This window comes from Vicia villosa, unplaced genomic scaffold, assembly GCF_029867415.1.
Source record: "Vicia villosa cultivar HV-30 ecotype Madison, WI unplaced genomic scaffold, Vvil1.0 ctg.001336F_1_1, whole genome shotgun sequence".
Classification (NCBI taxonomy): Eukaryota; Viridiplantae; Streptophyta; class Magnoliopsida; order Fabales; family Fabaceae; genus Vicia; species Vicia villosa.
Genome location: NW_026705579.1, coordinates 445,354 through 464,591, shown reverse-complemented (window position 1 = coordinate 464,591; position 19,238 = coordinate 445,354). Strand labels below are relative to the sequence as shown.

Below are 19,238 nucleotides of genomic sequence, written 5' to 3'. Positions count from 1 at the left end.
AAAGAATGTGATTTTGGATTTAACGATAGTCAAAGTGGCGCCTCGCAACATACTTGCGGATTTGAAGCGTAAAAAAACGAAGAGCGTTTCAAATATCAAGCAAGTTTACAATGAACGACACAATATTAAATTTTTTAAAATGGGCCCTCGCTCGGAAATGCAACAACTTTTGAAACTATTAGGCGATAACAAATATGTGTCAAGCTTCCGAACGTCCGAGGACAAAGTTACGGTGCGTGATATTTTTTGGACTCATCCCGAAAGTATCAAATTATTCAACACATTTCCAACCGTTCTTGTCATGGATTCAACATACAAGACAAACAAGTATAGGCTTCCTCTTCTAGAGATCGTCGGTGTGACCTCGACGGTTTTTGGAGTGTGAAAAAGAAGAAAACTTTACATGGGCTTTGGGAATATGCAAGTCTTTGTTGGTTGATCAAAAGGTTATGCCAGAAGTCATTGTCACCGACCGGGACAATGCTTTGATGAATGCGGTTGATACCGTCTTCCTGACATCGACCGCGTTACTTTGTCGGTCTCACATAACTTGCAACGTGAGAAGAAAGTTGAAACCTGCGGTTGAGACAAAAGATAGGCCAGATGAAAACGGTAAAGTTATCAAAGCCGGCGTTGTGGTTGATAGGATAATGGCGGAATGGAGGGAAATTTTAGATGCATACTCCGAAGAGGTGTATACCGAGAAATTGGTACACTTTAGGTCTTTGTGTGGTTCCTGTAGCGGGGAAAATATGAGATCGAAGCCATAGGATTGACTCGACTCAATATTTCAGTGAAAGTCGCCACCGCGCTTTATTGTTTCCAAAGGAAAAGGGAAAAGAACGAAGAAAACCCAAAGTTTGTTTTTAAAACAAAAAGAGATCTTAGGTACGGGTGTTGTTTATACAAGGGGAAGGTTTTAAGCACCCCTCATATCTGTGGTATTCCACAGGAACCTTTTTGAAAATTTGTGTCGTGTGTGCTAAAAAAGGGTTTGTTTTATTTTAAAATAAGCTCGGCAAGACATTACATCTTGTGCCTACATACCTCCTCGGTGCAATGGAGAAGTCATAGCTAATGTAGTTCCGCTTAAAGGGAAAACATTTTTAAAAACGAATAAACACTTTATCGTCGTCGGAGAGAAATACTCAGCCATTAATTTTGAGCATGAGAACAAACGAGTTCTTTGCATCGCAAATGAAAGAAGGGCTCCAACTCGGATAGAAATCGACGAGTATGCCACTAGCTCTCTCACGCGGAAAAGATATCATTATATCAATCATTTCAAAATCGTGGGGTATCGCCACTCGTTTCAACAATTAGTCGTGTCTAAAATTTTTGAAGAAAAAGCCACTAAGGGCAAAAGATATTTTTAAAGAAAAGGTTTTGAAAAGGTTGCAAACATAAGAAGGTTTTGTAAAAAGGGAGAAGATTTTGAAAATCTAAGAAGTGGGAGGAGACGAAGAGGCTAACCTAGTGCATAAAATAAAAGCTAAGGAAAAGAACGGTCTAACCGAAGAAGAAGCCAACACTTGACATTATGAGCCAAGGTAGATTTCCCATCCTTTGGACTTATCAATGCCAAACCAAAACATTACCACTTGGGGATCCAGATGAACTTATTATCTTAGCACCACTTTGCATTAAGCACATTAAAATTCTGACGAAATTCGGGCAGAGTAACGGCTGTTTTCGGGTAAAATCCTTATCTCAATGCCTTGGAATTAACCATCAAGGGCTTTCAAGGAAATACCTGCATGCACAAACAGACAATAATCCAATGCCAGGCAGACAAAATAACGACAGAGTAACAACCGAATAAGGGTCCAGAGGTACTAAGTCCATAAGTCCAAATCTCCAGAATGCTCAGGATAGTAACCGATAGTCCGAAAGAGAGCCTTAAACGTTTTTTAAATTTTGGTTGTTTATTAGTGGGGCTTTCAAGGAAATACCTGCATGCACAAACAGACAATAATCCAATGCCAGGCAGACAAAATAACGACAGAGTAACAACCGAATAAGGGTCCAGAGGTACTAAGTCCATAAGTCCAAATCTCCAGAATGCTCAGGATAGTAACCGATAGTCCGAAAGAGAGCCTTAAACGTTTTTTAAATTTTGGTTGTTTATTTGTGTTTTAGCATAAAAGTAAAGTATGGTCCAAGTGGACAAAAAGAAAATAGCGGAAACATAAACAAAGTGTCCAAATGGACAAAGAGAAAATAGCGGAATGTAAATATGATGAAATGATAAAGTAGAGCATAAAGCAAAATATAAAGAGCAATATAATAAATTGAGGAAATTAAAGTCAATTGTTAGATGTTAAAGATAACCATCTTAAAACTTGTCAAGTATGTTATCAAAGTTAGTAAGAAAGATCGATAGTGAGTGAAGGATGTTCTCGGATTTAAATTCAATGGACATTTATCAGAAGCTTGATAAAATCATAGCGACTACACGATAAACCTCCATAAGTCTTAAATCAACCGCATACAGTTCTCTTCCATATTTGATCTTTTTTTTATTCGGGACATGAAATACTGCGCTATGTTAAGAAGATCGCCAAGTGATTTATGTAGAAATCACCCTACAACGAGGCCGGTCAAAACTTTATGTGCTAATGCATGCGAGAGAAGCGATATGTAGATCACTCTCCGAAAGCAATACCGCACGAAAAGAAAAATAGGGAGCGATCTAGTCTTTACCAAGAATCCATAAGAATTCTCAAGGTGTTAAGACTTTCATCGATCAAAATAAAAAGAAGCAAAAGATGGAACCACATTAAAATCTCCTTTCATCCATAATTTCAATCACTTAATTTTGCGGATTTGGATTCTCATCCTATTGACGCCCTAAGTCCATTGAAATTAGAGAGAAATTAGGCCTCTAACTTGTGATTCAAAGAAAATATCAAAAGAATGGAGTAGAAGAAGAGTTAGAACCAAAAACAAGTCAAAAATAGCAAAAACAAGCATTCTACCTCACTGGAAATCGATTTACCTCTGTAGGAAATCGATTTCCTGAGTGCAGAGTTCAAAATTGGCATAAAAACAAGGTGGAAATAGATTTCCTACAGAGGAAAATCAATTCCTGCACGCAGCTTTCAAAAAATCAGCATTAGGAAGCATAAAACTTGACTTAAGCAAACATACAAAACCTTATGATCACATATCAATTGAAGCACGAATTTTCCATCAATTCACCGTCAAATAGGACCAATATAGCATCAAATATGCATTGAACACAAGCAACAAAGATCTACATCTTAGAGTTTAGGAATTTACTAATTCTTGAATCAAATGTTGAAATAGCTTCAAGAACAAGCACAAAGTGTGTAGATCCTTCAAAATTGGAGATGAACAAACAAAGAAAAGAGAGAAATGTAGGAGGTTTAGTTCAAAACTAGTAAGATTCAATGTGAATCTCACTAATTCTATGAAAATGAACTTTGGGTGAGGGTTTTGGAAAAGGTGATAAATGAATTTGCAAGCAATTTTTTGGCTCTCCAAGCTTCAGAAATGAGAGAGTAGAGATCTCTATTTATAGGATGGGAACAAGAGTAGTGGCAATTTGGTCTTTTTGCATTTGGTAATTAACTTGTGTTTAATTGGTGTTTAAATGGTAAAATGGGGTTTAATGAAGGGAATTAATTTTGGTGAGGTGAAAAATTGGTAAAATGACAAAAATGATCAAAGAAAATTGGTGCCAAAATGATGTCATGCTTCCCTCCTTAATTTTTTGAATTTTCACCCCAGGAAATCGATTTACCTCTGTAGGAAATCGATATCCACCTTCAAATTTCCAAAAATTGTTTTCTTGCACTGTTTTGATTTTTGCCCGATCTTTTACCTGTAAAATATAAACAAAAGAGACAAAATACATATTTTTGGATTTTGGTTAGTATAAAACAAATAAAAAGCTAAAAGTGCTTGATGATTCCCCTCAGAGATAAGCACAACATCAAGAATAGAACTTCACAATAGTACTCTTGATTGATGATTAAAATGCAATTGATGTATGATCTTAGGGTCAAAAATTGGTGTATGATAGATGCCCCTATTTAAGTTTCTTCGATCCGGAGATATGGAAATTGTAAATCTTCGTTTTGACAAGATTGAAGAGACTTAAATATAAAAACACACAATTTTTGAACCTAAGATGCAATGCAATGTGTAATGAATGCATATGATGAACAAGACACCACTGGGGAGATAAGAAAGGATTCCACTGGGGAAAAGGTATGTGTTATCCAGGAATAAAACTTGGACTTCACAGGAGAAAGAGATAGTAAACAGAAGCTCCCAAGAGTAAAACATGACTGAATTTGGAAAGGACGTCAAAGAATGGCACTAGATATAAAGGATCACGATATTCAAGAATAGAAGTGAATAAAGTGAAGATCACGACATCCGAGAATAGCATTGAATGAAGTGAGAAAATGATATCCAGGAATGGCACTGAATAAAGGAATCACGATATTCAAGAATAGCAGTGAATAAAGTGAAGATCACAACATCCGAGAATAGCATTGAATAAAGTGAGAAAATGAGATCCAGGAATGGCACCAGATAAAAGGATCACGATATTCAAGAATAGCAGTGAATAAAGTGAAGATCACAACATCCGAGAATAGCATTGAATGAAGTGAGAAAACGATATCCAGGAATGGCACCAGATAAAGTGATCTGAATGGTCCTTCAAGAATGGCACTGAAAGTAGTAACATAGAGTCAACAACATTTAGGAACGACACTGAATGAGGTGAGAAAATCACGATATCCAGGAATGGCACTGAATAAGGTGAGAAACATCTTTCAGGAATGGCACTGAAAGAAAGAAGAATCACAACACTCAGGAATGGCACTGAATGAGGTAAGAAATCACAATATCCAAGAATGGCACTGAATAAAGTGAGAAAATCACGATATACAGGAATGGCACTGAATAAGGTGAGAAACATCTTTCAGGAATGGCACTGAAAGATAAAAGAGATAAGAAACATCTTTCAGGAATTGCACTGAAAGAAGAAATGAGACATCTAGGAATAGCACTAGACGGAGAAGACAAACAAGTATCTATTTTGGATAGGTGCCAAGTGAGTTGGACTTTGATCTCAAGGTAAGATGTTGATAACAACAAGACCTCAGAAAATGCAAATGAGTATGAAATTTGTTTCAATGCATGATGTTGAATCTTTCTATGCATGATATATGATAAATGCAATGCAATTGTTTGTGACAACTGAGGTAGACTCTTTTATGAGGCAAGATTGGAACTATGATTCCTCAACACGAGAACTCTGCAAACTCTGCTTGGGGGAAAAATGCTTGAACATACTTCTATTACACTGGTAACTGTATCAAAATGATGATCCTTTTGGGAAGGACTAATAAACTGTGCTTGAAGATTGCTGAAGAAGATTGTCCATGATTGGCTGATTGTTGCAAGTTAAATGATCATGGATTCAGTTGAACTGTACTGGGGATTAACTGATAATGGCTTCAGCCCTAAAATGAGTGTTGGGACGGCTTGCCCCAGAATAAGTTTTGAAATGATATTCTGATCAACAAAACTTGACTGAACATCTAAACAACAGGATCTTGAAGTAACGTGCCCCTGATAGGATCACTGATCAAGTTTCTCGACTGTTTGAACTTCCTGAAAGATGAGTGCTTACTTGCAAATAAAATGTTCATTCAAGAATGGTAATTTTAATGCAATGCTCAAAACATATTTTTGAAATCAAAATCAATATTGGAAAGATGTTGTATATGTACAGCAAATGGAATCATTGGTCAAAACATAAAGGTTAAGACATTCAAAGTGAAAGATAAAGCAAAGATATGGTATCAAAACAAATGATTGGCAAATCTCATGGGAGTCAGCTTACGCAACCTTGTTGTAGTATGCTTTCAAACAAACCTTGCTTCAATTAGGTCTTTTAAAGGTTGTAATGTGGCCTGGTTCACGATTTAAGAAACAAAGGATATAAGGCTCAAAATTTGATTGTACCCACCCCAACTTCGTGATGATCTCCAGTCCTAAAACTCAATTAGTTCAACTTATGCATTCAGGTTCCAAGAGACTTCTGGAATTGCACCTTTGATAATGATGATAGTTCACAAGCAAAGAGAATTTTTGAGATGGCAGCCACTTCTTCCTTTTGGTAGTCACAACATTGTGTTGTTCAGGAATTTATTGACTTCCCTTTTTTCATCTTTTTCTTTTGATATCCCTAACTTTTGCCTAAACTCTTTACTTTGAACTTACAGTCAGCGAGATGCCTTTATTTTTGCCTAAGTCATCTTTTGGATTTTTGACTTAGCATGCTTTTCTTTGTATATATATATATATATATATATATATATATATTTTGATACATATTTTTTTTGAAAGATAGTGACTGCCTTGCTTAATGATTAATGAACCATCATTGGCTTTTGATTGACATCTCCAGCACTTCTTTGATGTGTGCGGAGGAACGCTTGTGATTGAAACCTTTGTTGAAATGTGTACTGAATGATTCTCTTGAATTAACTGAGAACTACCCTGCCCCAGGTTAAAAATGCGGGTTTTTTCGTACAGAAAGAAACACCAACTTCGAAGGCCAGAGGGGTTGACAAGGGATTAACTTCCTTATTTCTCCAGTGTTTGGGAATTGAAACAATGCATGTACATCATCAGCAGAGTTTTATTTGAAAGCATACAGTTCAACAACTTGGGTATTTCGTTGTCATGATCCTCCCTCCAATCTTTGCATAAAACACAAGTTTGATAGAGAAAGCAAATGGAAGAAAAAGTTTTGTAAAAGAAGGTATAAACATAAACACAGTGGATGTTAATGAATTCAAAATATGCAATGCTCATTTAATTAAAATCACCATTCAAAAACAAACAAAGTCTAAAAGCAAACAACACAATAAAGGAAATACGAACAGTACAGAAACAAGGCCTAGTGACTAATTAGCAACAAAGATGAGCTATCTCGTCTGAAACACTTGGCTTTAGGAAAATTGGGCTTTGACTTGTTTTCAGCCACTCTGATCTGGTAAAGGATTGGTGACAACATTGGGACCAACATCCTTGAAAGAGAGCATCTTTGATCTCACCAACTCTTGAACTCTAGTCTTCAAAGAATAACAGTTTTCCAAATCATGACCAGCCCCACCCTGATGTAATTCACAATGAAGATCAGGTCGGAATCCTTTTGAGGGAGGGTTTCGAGGAGGAGGCATAGCTCTTGCTGTAATCAACCCTTTATGGACCAAAGCAGGACACAGTTCAGTATAAGTCATAGGAAAAGGATCAAAGTGAGTCCTATCGCGGTTCTGATTAGCAACCTGAGGTTGAGGAACTTGAACTTGCACAGGAGTGACAGCGGCTAATGATCGGTAACCATTTTCATGTAATTTGCATCATGCATTCGGTCCATATTTATCAATTCGGTAACACTTTGGTGTGAGTTTCGTGGAAAAATGCTTAAGTTCTTGCATTTTATTTGATTGTTCATTTCATTGTAGGATTTATTTATTTATTTAAGTTCTAGATGTTTTTATGCCGTTTGGTTAGTTGTGTACAAGTTTCAGGTTTGGACAAGGCATCTTGAGTGTCCAAGCAACAAGGAAGAAGGAGGGGAAAGAGAAAGATGAAAAATCACAAGTCCGGGGTCAAACACGGTCGGCCGTGCTTAAGCACACGGCCCGTGTCAGAACTCAGAGCAAAGCCCATATAAATTCCAGGGAGCCAACACAGCCGTCCGTGTGCCTGAGCACGGCCCGTGTTGGTAGGCAGCATTCTTCCAATAGGATTTCCAGGGGGCCAACACGGCCGTCCGTGTGCCTGAGCACGGCCCGTGTTGGCAGGCGCGTGAATGACCAATATTTGAGTTTTGTGACACTCAAACTTATCCCAGGGGCACTTTTGACTTTGTACTGCTAAAGGCTTGTATGGAGACTATTTAGGTTATTGTTTTAAGTTATTTGAGAACACTTTTGATCGTACGAAAGAATTCCAAAAGATGGAAAGATAGATTTATCAAGGTTTTGGAAGACGAAGAGATTCAACGGTGGACTCCATTGAAGATCAGAGTTCTCCTAATCTTTGTAAATGTCTAAACTTTTTGATTTTGGTTTCTTGAATACTATGAGAGGCTAAACCCCCCAATGCCAGGGGGTGTCCCTGATTTTAATTGTAATGACTATGATCTACGTATTTCTTTAATCAAGTATTCATGTTTTGCAATTTAATTGTCTAATGTTGTTATGCTTTCTTTGTTGGACAAACAAAGATCGATCTACGGTTAACAATTTGTAGGACTATGATTGTTAAGGTTTTTAAACAATTGAATCTGAGATATCATTGTTAAGGTTTTTAAACAATTGAATCTGAGATATCACCTAGGACTAGGGATACCGTAAGGTTATTTGAATATTCTTGATTATTTTTATCTTTGGTTCACAAACCTTTGTTTCTAAGGACTTAGGCAATAGGGTTGCAAACCAAAAGGTTTTCACTAAGGACTTAGGAAAACATCCTTAAGAACAAATAGTTGCATCGCATGAACTTGTTGAAGAGATCTTTTTACAGAGTCATTATAAGGCAAATCATACACCTAGCTTGGCATTATTCTTAATTTATACACAAAAGTCCATTTTAATTTCAGCTTATTTAGTTTAATTTACTTAATTCATTATAACAAAAGAAACACTCCTATGCTATTTTGTTTAATTGATTGGTTACAATAATTTGTATTTCCCACGCAATCCTCGTGATCGATACTTGGGGTAAAACCCATTATTACTACATCAGTGAAGATAGTACACTTGCTATTTTTCCGATCAGGTTTTTGACGCCGTTGCCGGGGATTGCCAAAATATAAGTTATTATTCAATCAATTAAAATTTTATTGCTCCGCAATTAAAATTTTATTTCTTTTGCAAAAATTTGATTTTTACTTACTTATTTATTTTTTATTGTTTACTCCCAACTAATAACTGTCTAATCTTGTATGCGAGGTAAGGCCTCAGCTGAACTTCTTTTTGACGCAGAACCCGAAAGATTATTAAGAGCACGACTCTTAGAAATTAAGCGGAAAACTCAGGCATCGAAAGAAGAATCACCTGTAGTTTCAGAATCAGAAGACGAAGAAGTAATATCTATTCAGTCCGAGCAGTCAGATTCTGAGCCTGAAACTTTGGCAGCTGATCCACCTCCTCCAGAGAGACTTTTAGGTTATTATGGAAGGGCTAATGCACCGCTTGGAAGAATGACCATAGTAAATCAACCGGTTAACGTGGCACACTTCCAACTACATCCTTCCACTATCCGTCAGTTAGAAAGCAAGCCCTTTGCTGGAAGAATCAATGAAGATGCAAATAAGCATTTACAGAGATTCCTCACCACAACAACATCATTAAAAATAGAAGGCCATTCTGAAGAAGACAAGAGACTTGTGATGTTCCCATTTACTTTATCCGAAGATGCGGAAGAATGGTTTTACTCACTTCCAATTGGAAGCATCACAACATGGGAACAAATGGAAACCGCCTTCTTGAATGAGTATTTCCCTGCTATAGTCTTCATTAGAAAAAGATATGATATTGTAAATTTCAAGCAGAAAGAAGGGGAATCGTTGGGAGATGCATATAAAAGGTTCAAGAGGTGTTTGGTTGCTTGTCCTACTCATAACATGGACCTAACCGAGCAAATGCAGACTTTTGTTAATGGTCTCCGACTTAAGGCAAAACAGCTTATTGACACTGTTGCCGGTGGCTCAACTAATTTTTCAACAGCCACTGGTATCAAGAGAATCATAGAAGCTATTGCCGCTAATGAGCACATTGAGTTATATGACCGTGCAATGAGCCAACAGGAAGGAAAAATTGATTTGAAGCTTACTGATCAGTTAGTTAAAATGGAAGAACAAATTGCGGCTGAAGTAGAAAGAAGATTGAAGAAGATGAATATAAGTGAACAGAAAGTAGCACAAGTTGAGCCAGTCGCCTCAGTTGTTTGTGAAATATGTAGTGGACCGCATTTTGCGATGCATTGTGTGGCAACGCAAGAACAGGTGGAGCAGATTCATATGTTGAGGCAAAATAATCCATATGCCAATACATATAATCCGGGTTGGAAAACTCATCCTAATTTCGCCTGGAAGGACCAACAAGGAAACATTCAAAAGCAAGGACCAACCCAATTTCAATCTCCAGCTCAGTCACAACAATATAGACCTCCTCAACAACAACTTCCTTACCAATAACAATTTCAACACCACCCGCAACAGTTCCAATCTCAAGCGCCTCAACAATTTCAACAACAGGTACCGAAGAAAGCAGATTGGGAGATCGCTATTGAAAAAATGGCAGCTCAAAATTCTCAATTCCAAGAAGAAACAAGGAGCAATCTGAGGAACACAGGAGCATCAATCAAAAATCTGGAAATTCAAATGAGTCAGATTGCACAACAAATGACCAACACTCAACCACAGGGGGCTCTACCAAGTGCCACGATTACAAATCCCAGAGACAACAATCATGTGAACACTGTGACTACCAGAAGCAATAAATCCAATGACAAACATGAGAAGAATTCTGACGAGGAAGATATGTTGATTGAAGTGGATGTAGAGATTAAAGAGAATGAGGTTGTAAGTCAAGAGGTCAAGGGGGATGAAAGGGTGGTAAAAGAAAAAGTGGTTACACCTAAACCGACGGTTAAACTCCCTTTCCCCACAAGAAATAAGAAGAAAGAACAACATGAGAAGAATTTTGAGAAGTTCTTAGAGATGTTCAAGAAGCTTGAACTGAACATTCCCTTCTTAGAGGCACTTAAGCAAATGCCAACCTATGCAAAGTTCATGAAAGATATTATCTCAAAGAAGCGGACCATTGAGAGTGATCCGATTATTCTAACTGAAACTTGTAGTGCTATTTTGCAGGGCATGAAGATTCCGGTTAAAAAGAAAGATCGAGGTTCAGTAACTATTCCATGCACCTTTGGTGATAGGTCTTTCAAGAAAGCTCTTATTGATTTGGGAGCAAGTGTAAGTCTTATGCCATTATCCATCTACAAAAGATTGGGGATAGGTAAAGTACAAGATACACGAATGACACTTCAGTTTGCCGACCAATCGGTGAAAAGACCATACGGAGTGGTAGAAGACGTGTTGGTGAAAATCGACAAGTTCGTATTCCTTGTAGATTTTGTTATTCTAGAGATGCCCGAAGATGAAGAGATACCTATCATTTTGGGGAGACCATTTTTAGAGACCGGGAGATGTTTGATCGACATAGAGGAAGGTACAATGACCTTGAAAGTTTATGATGAGGAATTAAAGATTGATGTGCGAAACACCATGAAGTACAAAGATGACATTGCCACAAGTCAACACATTGAGGTAATTGATCAAATTTGTGATGAAGGAAATTCTTTGACAACACAACAATTACCGTTGGAGAGAGTTTTGAGCTTATCAATCTTTGGAGAAGAAGAGGCAATTTATGAAAAAGATAGTGAAGTTCTAGCCATGATGGAAAAAACATCATTTGTCAAAAATCCTCGCCAAAACCGATGGGAGAAGCTAAGGCAACCGTTAGTGGAGGAAAGTAAAGATGAACCAAAGAAGGGGGCTGAACTAAAACAATTACCGGAGAACCTCAAATATGTCTTTTTAGATACTGAGAGTAAATGCCCGGCCATCATAAGTTCTCACCTTGAATTCCTTCAAGAAGATAAACTAGTCAAAGTGCTTAAAAAGCATAAAAGCGCTCTTGGATGGTCCATTGAAGAGTTGAAAGGAATAAGTCCAACAATTTGCATGCACAAAATCCTCATGGAGGATGATCACAAACCAGTTGTCCAGCCTCAACGACGACTCAATCCAGCGATGAAGGAAGTGGTTAGAAAGGAGGTGGTAAAACTTTTAGACGCTGGGATGATCTACCCAATATCTGACAGTTCATGGGTGAGTCCAGTTCATGTGGTGCCAAAGAAAGGTGGAACTACCGTTGTTAGAATGAAAAGAATGAGTTGATTCCCACAAGGACAGTTACAGGGTGGAGAGTCTGTATTGACTACCGAAGACTGAATCTGGCAACAAGAAAAGATCACTTCCCGTTGCCTTTCATCGACCATATGTTAGAAAGGTTAGCAGGTCATGACTATTATTGTTTCCTCGATGGCTACTCAGGGTACAATCAGATAGTTGTTGCACCTGAAGACCAAGAGAAGACCGCATTTACATGCCCTTTTGGTATTTTTGCTTACAGAAGAATTCCATTCGGGTTATGTAATGCCCCAGCCACATTTCAAAGATGCATGCAGTCTATTTTTTCCGATATGCTTGAGAAGCATATGGAAGTATTCATGGATGATTTCTTGGTTTTCGGTAAGTCTTTTGATAATTGATTAACTAACCTTGCTCTTGTTTTAGAAAGATGCCAACAGACCAACTTAATCCTCAACTGGGAGAAGTGTCACTTCATGGTGCGTGAAGGTATAGTCTTGGGCCACAAAATTTCTCATAAAGGAATAGAAGTTGATCAAGCCAAAATAGAAGTCATTGCAGAATTGCCTCCCCCCCTGAATGAAAAAGGTATCTGAAGTTTCTTAGCGCATGCGGGTTTTTACCGTAGGTTCATAAGAGACTTCTCAAAAATAGAAAAACCTTTAACTACACTTTTAGTTAAGGACAAAGCTTTTATTTTTGACAAAGAATGTGCCGTAGCATTTGATACACTAAAGCAAAAATTAGTGTCGGCACCAATTGTTGTAGTCCCGAATTGGTCTCTACCTTTTGAGATCATGTGTGATGCAAGTGATATTGCAGTGGGGGCAGTTCTGGGACAGCGTAGAGAAAAATTGTTACATGTTATTTACTACGCTAGTCATGTGTTGAACCCTGCACAGATGAACTATGCAACTACTGAAAAGGAGTTGTTAGCGGTTGTTTATGCCTTTGATAAATTCAGGCAATATCTGTTGGGTTCTAGAGTCATTGTTTATACTGACCATGCTGCCTTGAAGTATCTTTTTGCTAAACAGGACTCTAAGCCAAGACTGCTAAGGTGGATCTTACTCCTTCAAGAGTTTGATGTAGAAATTCGTGACAAGAAAGGGTCTGAGAACACTGTGGCCGATCACTTGTCTAGAATGTCACCTATTGAAGAGACAGAAGCCACACGCCCAATAAAGGATGAGTTCGCAGATGAACACATCCTCGCTATTATTGGTGTACCTTGGTTCACCGACTATGCGAATTATTTGGTAGGTGGTATTATCCCTGATGATTTTGACTATAACCGTAGAAAAAGTTTTTACATGATTGCAGGTTCTACTTGTGGGATGACCCGTTCTTATACAAGAAGAGTCTCGATGGATTAATCAGAAGATGTGTACCCAAGGAGGAACAACGGGATGTGCTAAAAGCATGCCATGACTCCGAATATGGAGGACATTTTAGTGGTGATAGAACGACTGCAAAAGTATTACAATCTGGTTTATATTGGCCCACGTTATTCAAAGACGCCCAAAGTATTGTGAAAGAATGCGATAAGTGTCAGAGAACGGGGAATATTTCAAAAAGGAATCAGATGCCGCAGAAGGGTATACTTGAAGTGGAATTGTTTGATGTGTGGGGGATTGATTTCATGGGACCTTTCCCACCATCCTTTGGGAAGAACTACATTCTTGTAGCTGTCGATTACGTTTCTATGTGGGTTGAAGCAGTAGCTCTACCTACAAATGACGCTAGGGTGGTAGTGGACTTCCTCAAAAACAATATTTTCTAAAGATTTGGGGTTCCTAGAGCACTCATAAGCGATGAAGGCACACATTTCTTGAACAAGTTGATGGAGAATCTGCTGAAGAAGTACAATGTTAAGCACAAGATTGCAACTGCTTATCATCCTCAGACCAGTGGTCAAGTAGAGGTTTTGAACAGACAAATCAAGCAGATTCTCAAAAAGACTGTCAGCGCTTCGAGAAAGGATTGGTCTCTTAAGCTTGAAGATGCACTATGGGCATACAAAACATCATTCAAAACTCCTATAGGTATGTCTCCGTATCAATTGGTTTATGGTAAAGCATGCCATCTACCACTCGAACTTGAGCACAAGGCGTTTTGGGCCACCAAATTCCTTAATTATGATATTGTGAAAGCTGGAGAGTTCCGAATTCTTCAACTCCATGAATTAGAAGAATTCCGGAATCAATCCTATGAGAATGCCAAAATTTATAAAGAAACAACAAAGAAATGGCATGATCAAAAGATTCAGAAGAAAGAATTTTGGGAAGGGCAACTGGTGTTGTTGTTTAACTCCAGATTAAAATTATTTCCTGGGAAGTTAAAGTCAAGATGGTCTGGACCTTTTGTAGTGCACAAGGTATTCCCTAATGGGGCTATTGAGCTCAGGAATAATAACAATGGAGACACCTTCAAGGTGAATGGCCAAAGGTTGAAACCATACAATCCTGGACAAAAGGAGCTGTCACACTCGAACAGGTTCGTCTCGCATGATGAGATGAGCGACCGTCGAGCCATGCGACGTTAAACGCAGCGCTTTGTGGGAGGCAACCCACGGGTTTACTAATACTTTTCCTTTTGTTTTGTTAGTGTGTTTGTATGTTTTATGCAGGAGTGGGAAGTGGAAATCACAAAGAGGAAAAATTGCAAAGAGAGGAATGAAGAAATTAAGAAGAGGAGTACAACAACACGCACAAGCATGGCCGCCCGTGCTTAGGCACACGGCCCGTGCGAAGTCTTGAAAAAAACCCCATACAAAAAACAGGGGCGAAGCACGGCCGACCGTGCTGATTTGGAACCTTATTCCACACAAAAACCAGAGGCGACACACGGCCACCCGTGCGTGGGCGCACGGCCCGTGTGTCTGTGCGCAGACTTGAAAAAAAAGGATTTTGGGAGAAATTCTGAATGTTAGTGGGCTCCACGCATTTTAAAACACTCATTTATTCTAAACAACTCAGCATCTTCATCTTCTTCCTCCCAAAAACCCTATTCTCCACCAAACCTCCATATCTCCATCCATCTTCAACCTCACTTTTCTCCATCATCAAAGCTCCGAATCCACTTCTTCTTTCACAAAAGTTGGGCCGTTTTTCGCCCCTTACACAATGACGGTAATCTTTTTCCGTTTCTCCATATATCAATTTTCGCTAATTTTTCAGGTACCCATTGTCATACCCCAAATTTGTCCTACCCCTTTATTTCTAACTGGCTTAGACTTTGCATTTCATGTACATACTCTCCATTAGGTCATCCAACATATGCATTCATTCATTAACTAAAACATCTAAAAGCATGAGATCAATAATCATGGAGCAAATTGAAGACTCACATAGATTTTGGAACAAGGTTATTTATTTCCTCAAAAAGGATATCCTGCATTTAGGATTGTGGTTGGCTTAGTCTTTTGAAAGGCATGTGTTCAAATGGTTTCCTGTTACAAGGGGTTCTTGATCCAGGGTTTATTTCCCTAATCTTGTGATAGTCAAGAGTTTCGCCGAATTGAAATTTATTTCCCAAGCATGGATTCGTTTGTCGGGTTTATGTGACCTTGGGGTGGTATATTCCAACCTTAGGGTCCCATTTTCTCTCATCCTCATTTGAAATTTATGTCATGTGATTCTTACAATCATTTGAAGTTGGAATATTGGATCATTTGTATAACAAACCATTGGTCAAAGTTCGCTTATTCTATTGCAAGATATTAGGTCAACTGCCTATTTGAAGATTAAGGTGCGATTCTTTTTTCGCGTTCATGCATTGGGAGAAGTAAATGACACCAAAGTCAAAATTCATTCTGAAGAAAAGGAACATTACATGGTTCAAGCTCAAGTCTCATTACAGGTTTCAAATATAATACATTCTCAAGGCCAAATTACATCCAGGGTTCATCAAAGTACATGTACATTGAAAAGAGAAAGAAACTGAAATTACATCAAAATATATATATATATATATATATATATATATATATATATATATATATATATATATATATATATATATATATATATATATATATATATATATATATATATATATATATATATAAATGGAAGTGCTGCTGCCTCAGAACAGGGAAGGATCCAGTAGGATCTCCTTTGAGTGATGAATCTCTCAAGTGTTCCCTTTGAGTTCAGGATGCCCCTGCACTTTAAAACCCAAAAACAGTTCAATACACATTCAAACCATGTCACAGAGCTATTTTCATTCAAAACAGTTCCATAAACTAAGCCATAACAGTCCAATAGTTATCAGAAACTATTCTAACAGCATCACTGAACCAGAGCAGAAATTTTAACCCTCATCCAAAAATAAAGACAATTCTGCAACAAAAAAAAAGAAACTATAGCAGTCACACCTATATTCAAGAACCATTCAAACCCAAAAACAACTTACTGCCAATGCACTTTCAAGCTAACATTTCTAACAAACCACTCTTCATCTTCAAACTCAGTACCAAAATCAAGCTTTAACCTCTCCACTTTTTCTTCATGAAACCTGCATAATAAACAACCACAAAAATTCATATCAAATCAGAAAAAGAAAACAACACCTGCATTTTGAACCCAAAAACAATCCTAACATCATTCTCAGTTAACCCTTTACTGACTCAATTCAAACCATACATTTCATACACAGTTCCAAACTTGCTGCGCATTACTAAAACCAGAGAAAAAAGAAGTCTTATACAAAAGACCTACATAATCAAATTCAAACAAAATTAACACACACACACACACAAAACCAATACCAAATTCATCAGAGAACCTGCATCACAAAATTATCTCACTCAGAAAAGAAAACTTGCTGCATTAAAGTTTTGAACCGATTCAATCACACTAAACCAATCTACACAACCCCTATACCATTCAAAAATCAATCAGCTCTGCATACAATGAACACTACCTGTCATCATTCAATGCAAACATCTCAGTTCATCCATGTACTTTATACATACAACAACCCTGCAATACAAAGAAAACGAAGGAGTTCAGTTTTCATCACTAGCCATCCCATACATACTTAAACTAGCAGCCATGAATTCCAACATTTAACACACTGCAGCGCACAAGAAAATCTAAAAATAATCCACCATCAAATCCACACACAAACATGTACATACAATTCAAAGAAAAAGGCCTAACATCTCAACAAATTTTCTAACAGTCCACCACTTAACACATAAATTGTAGCACTGCATCAAGTTAACACCGAGTCACATTATGAATTTCCACATCATAGTTTGCCAATAAATTCCATGCTAGCATTCAGCATTCCAGTTCACACTCGAGCTTAGTTCGCAGCCGAGTCAGATCCAGTTGAAAAGCCATTTCCAAAACTATCAAAACCAAACCTGCATAAACATACATACAAAATCAGCAATATACAGGGTCGTACTTTACCAAATCAAACCAACATCCAAAACAGCCAGAACCAGACTTTGAAGCTTTTCTTTAACTCTACTAACAGAAAAAACCCTAGCATTCAAAAACAGAATTAGCTATGACCAATCAATTAGTCCTAACATATAACCCTCAACTAACCAAAATAGAATCCTCAACAAAAAAACAGTTACATAACTAACTAACTTCCTAACTGTCAACCTCTAACCGACTTCAGTTTTCATCTAACTGTCTCCTAACTGTTTTAACCATAACAAACTTTCAGATTTGTAACCAAAGCCCTTAAATAACCTTCAATCAACTGTGCCAACTCAGCATACCATGTAACTAACATTAACAACCCCTAACTGAACCGAAACCTCCCTATAACAATCTCCAATCCTAGTCAGCAATCTCCTAACCTCACCTAACAGAATCTGAACCTAATCCCAAGCCTCACACTCAACCGAACCTAGCTCATCACCTCCTCTATATAATCTCCCTTCCCTCCATAATTCAAACTTTCACGTTCACCACTTTCTCCACGCCATTCTTCTCCCTCTACGCATCACTTCATTCATCTTCATCTTCATCTTCTCTCGGCTCACTTTCTGCAACCACACCTTCTCCACTCTCACCAAAGCACAATCACCGACCTTCATCAGAGTTCCACCTTTGAACTCTGAACGAGGGTGTGCTAAGCCTAATTTCCATCACCTCCCTCGGCATTCTCTCAAAACGCGTTGATCTCATGACACTCGCACACACGCAATCAACAACATCACGCTGAAAAATGAAATAGAAGAAGAAGAAGAAGCTTAAGGAAGGTAGAGAAGAGTACCAGAAAATTACCTGAATTGAAGTATTCCTCGCGTTTATTTCGCCAGCCGTCGAAGAGTCACCGGAACTTCTTTGGTAGGCAAGTCGCGTCGAACTTCCAATTCTACCCTGCTTTAGTGTTGTTCCATATTGTTTGTCACGTTCCCTTGCTAATCGCTCGCAAATAGCTCAAACTCCGCTCTATTAGGGAGGTTTGCACAAACTAGGGTTTGTAATCCCTCTCTCGATTTGGGATGAGGGAGCCTCTTTCAGGCGAAATCGATGCGAGATTCTGATAGAGGATGAAGAGAGGTTTGTAGCGAGGTCATAATTTCCAGATTTGGCCAAGCTCCGTCGCCTCCGGCACGGCGGAGCGAATCCCGGTGAGGGAGGTTTTGTTCGAGAGAGGGAAGAAATTGAGGTTGAGAGATGGGAATCTGAATCGCCACAAACTTGACTCTATCCAAACCAAAACGCACCGTTTTCATCTTCTTTTCCTTTGATTTTTCTTTTAAAAAAAATGACAATAATATCATGATGAACAAAAATCTGAAAACAAACCCTTGGGCCTTGGCACCGAATTGCTAATCACCACCCCTCTAGGCCCATGCGCACCATTTTGGTGTGCTGAAAAATTGTAACAAAATAATTGCGTTTGGGCCAATACCTGGGCCTGTGTCCAATTTAATGACTCACACCCTGATTCAGTTTTCACCCCCCTGTTCACATATTTCTCTTGTAAGAATTTAGGTTTTTTTTAGTTTTTTTCTATTGTTAATTTTCTTTTAATAAAATTCCATAAAAAGAAATATATTAGTCATTTTCCTAATAAACTCTAGGTTTTTAGTACCCTTTTAGTCATTAATTGATAAAACTTCCCATATAAAAACTCATAAAATAGTAGTATTTTTAGGTTGATTTTGTACTAACGCTTGAATTTGTTTTCTCATTTCTTGTACCATTTTCATGTTATTTTTGTATAATCGTTGTGCGGTTTTGTTACTTGTTTTGGC

General features: G+C 38.0%; 1 long non-coding RNA gene across 3 annotated transcripts; it reads right to left on the bottom strand.

The window, feature by feature from the left end:
- Positions 1-15,795: 15,795 nt before the first annotated feature.
- Positions 15,796-18,712, bottom strand: LOC131634706 (uncharacterized). 3 transcript variants are annotated; one of them, XR_009293633.1, is made up of 5 exons: positions 18,259-18,712; positions 17,148-17,378; positions 16,931-16,989; positions 16,421-16,522; positions 15,796-16,173 (listed from the first exon to the last, which is right to left on the bottom strand). It is a non-coding gene; the product is annotated as an uncharacterized LOC131634706 (long non-coding RNA). The 3 variants fall into 3 exon arrangements; XR_009293632.1 differs by having other exon boundaries at positions 17,170-17,378; XR_009293631.1 differs by having other exon boundaries at positions 17,205-17,378.
- Between the last annotated feature and the right edge of the window lie 526 nt (positions 18,713-19,238).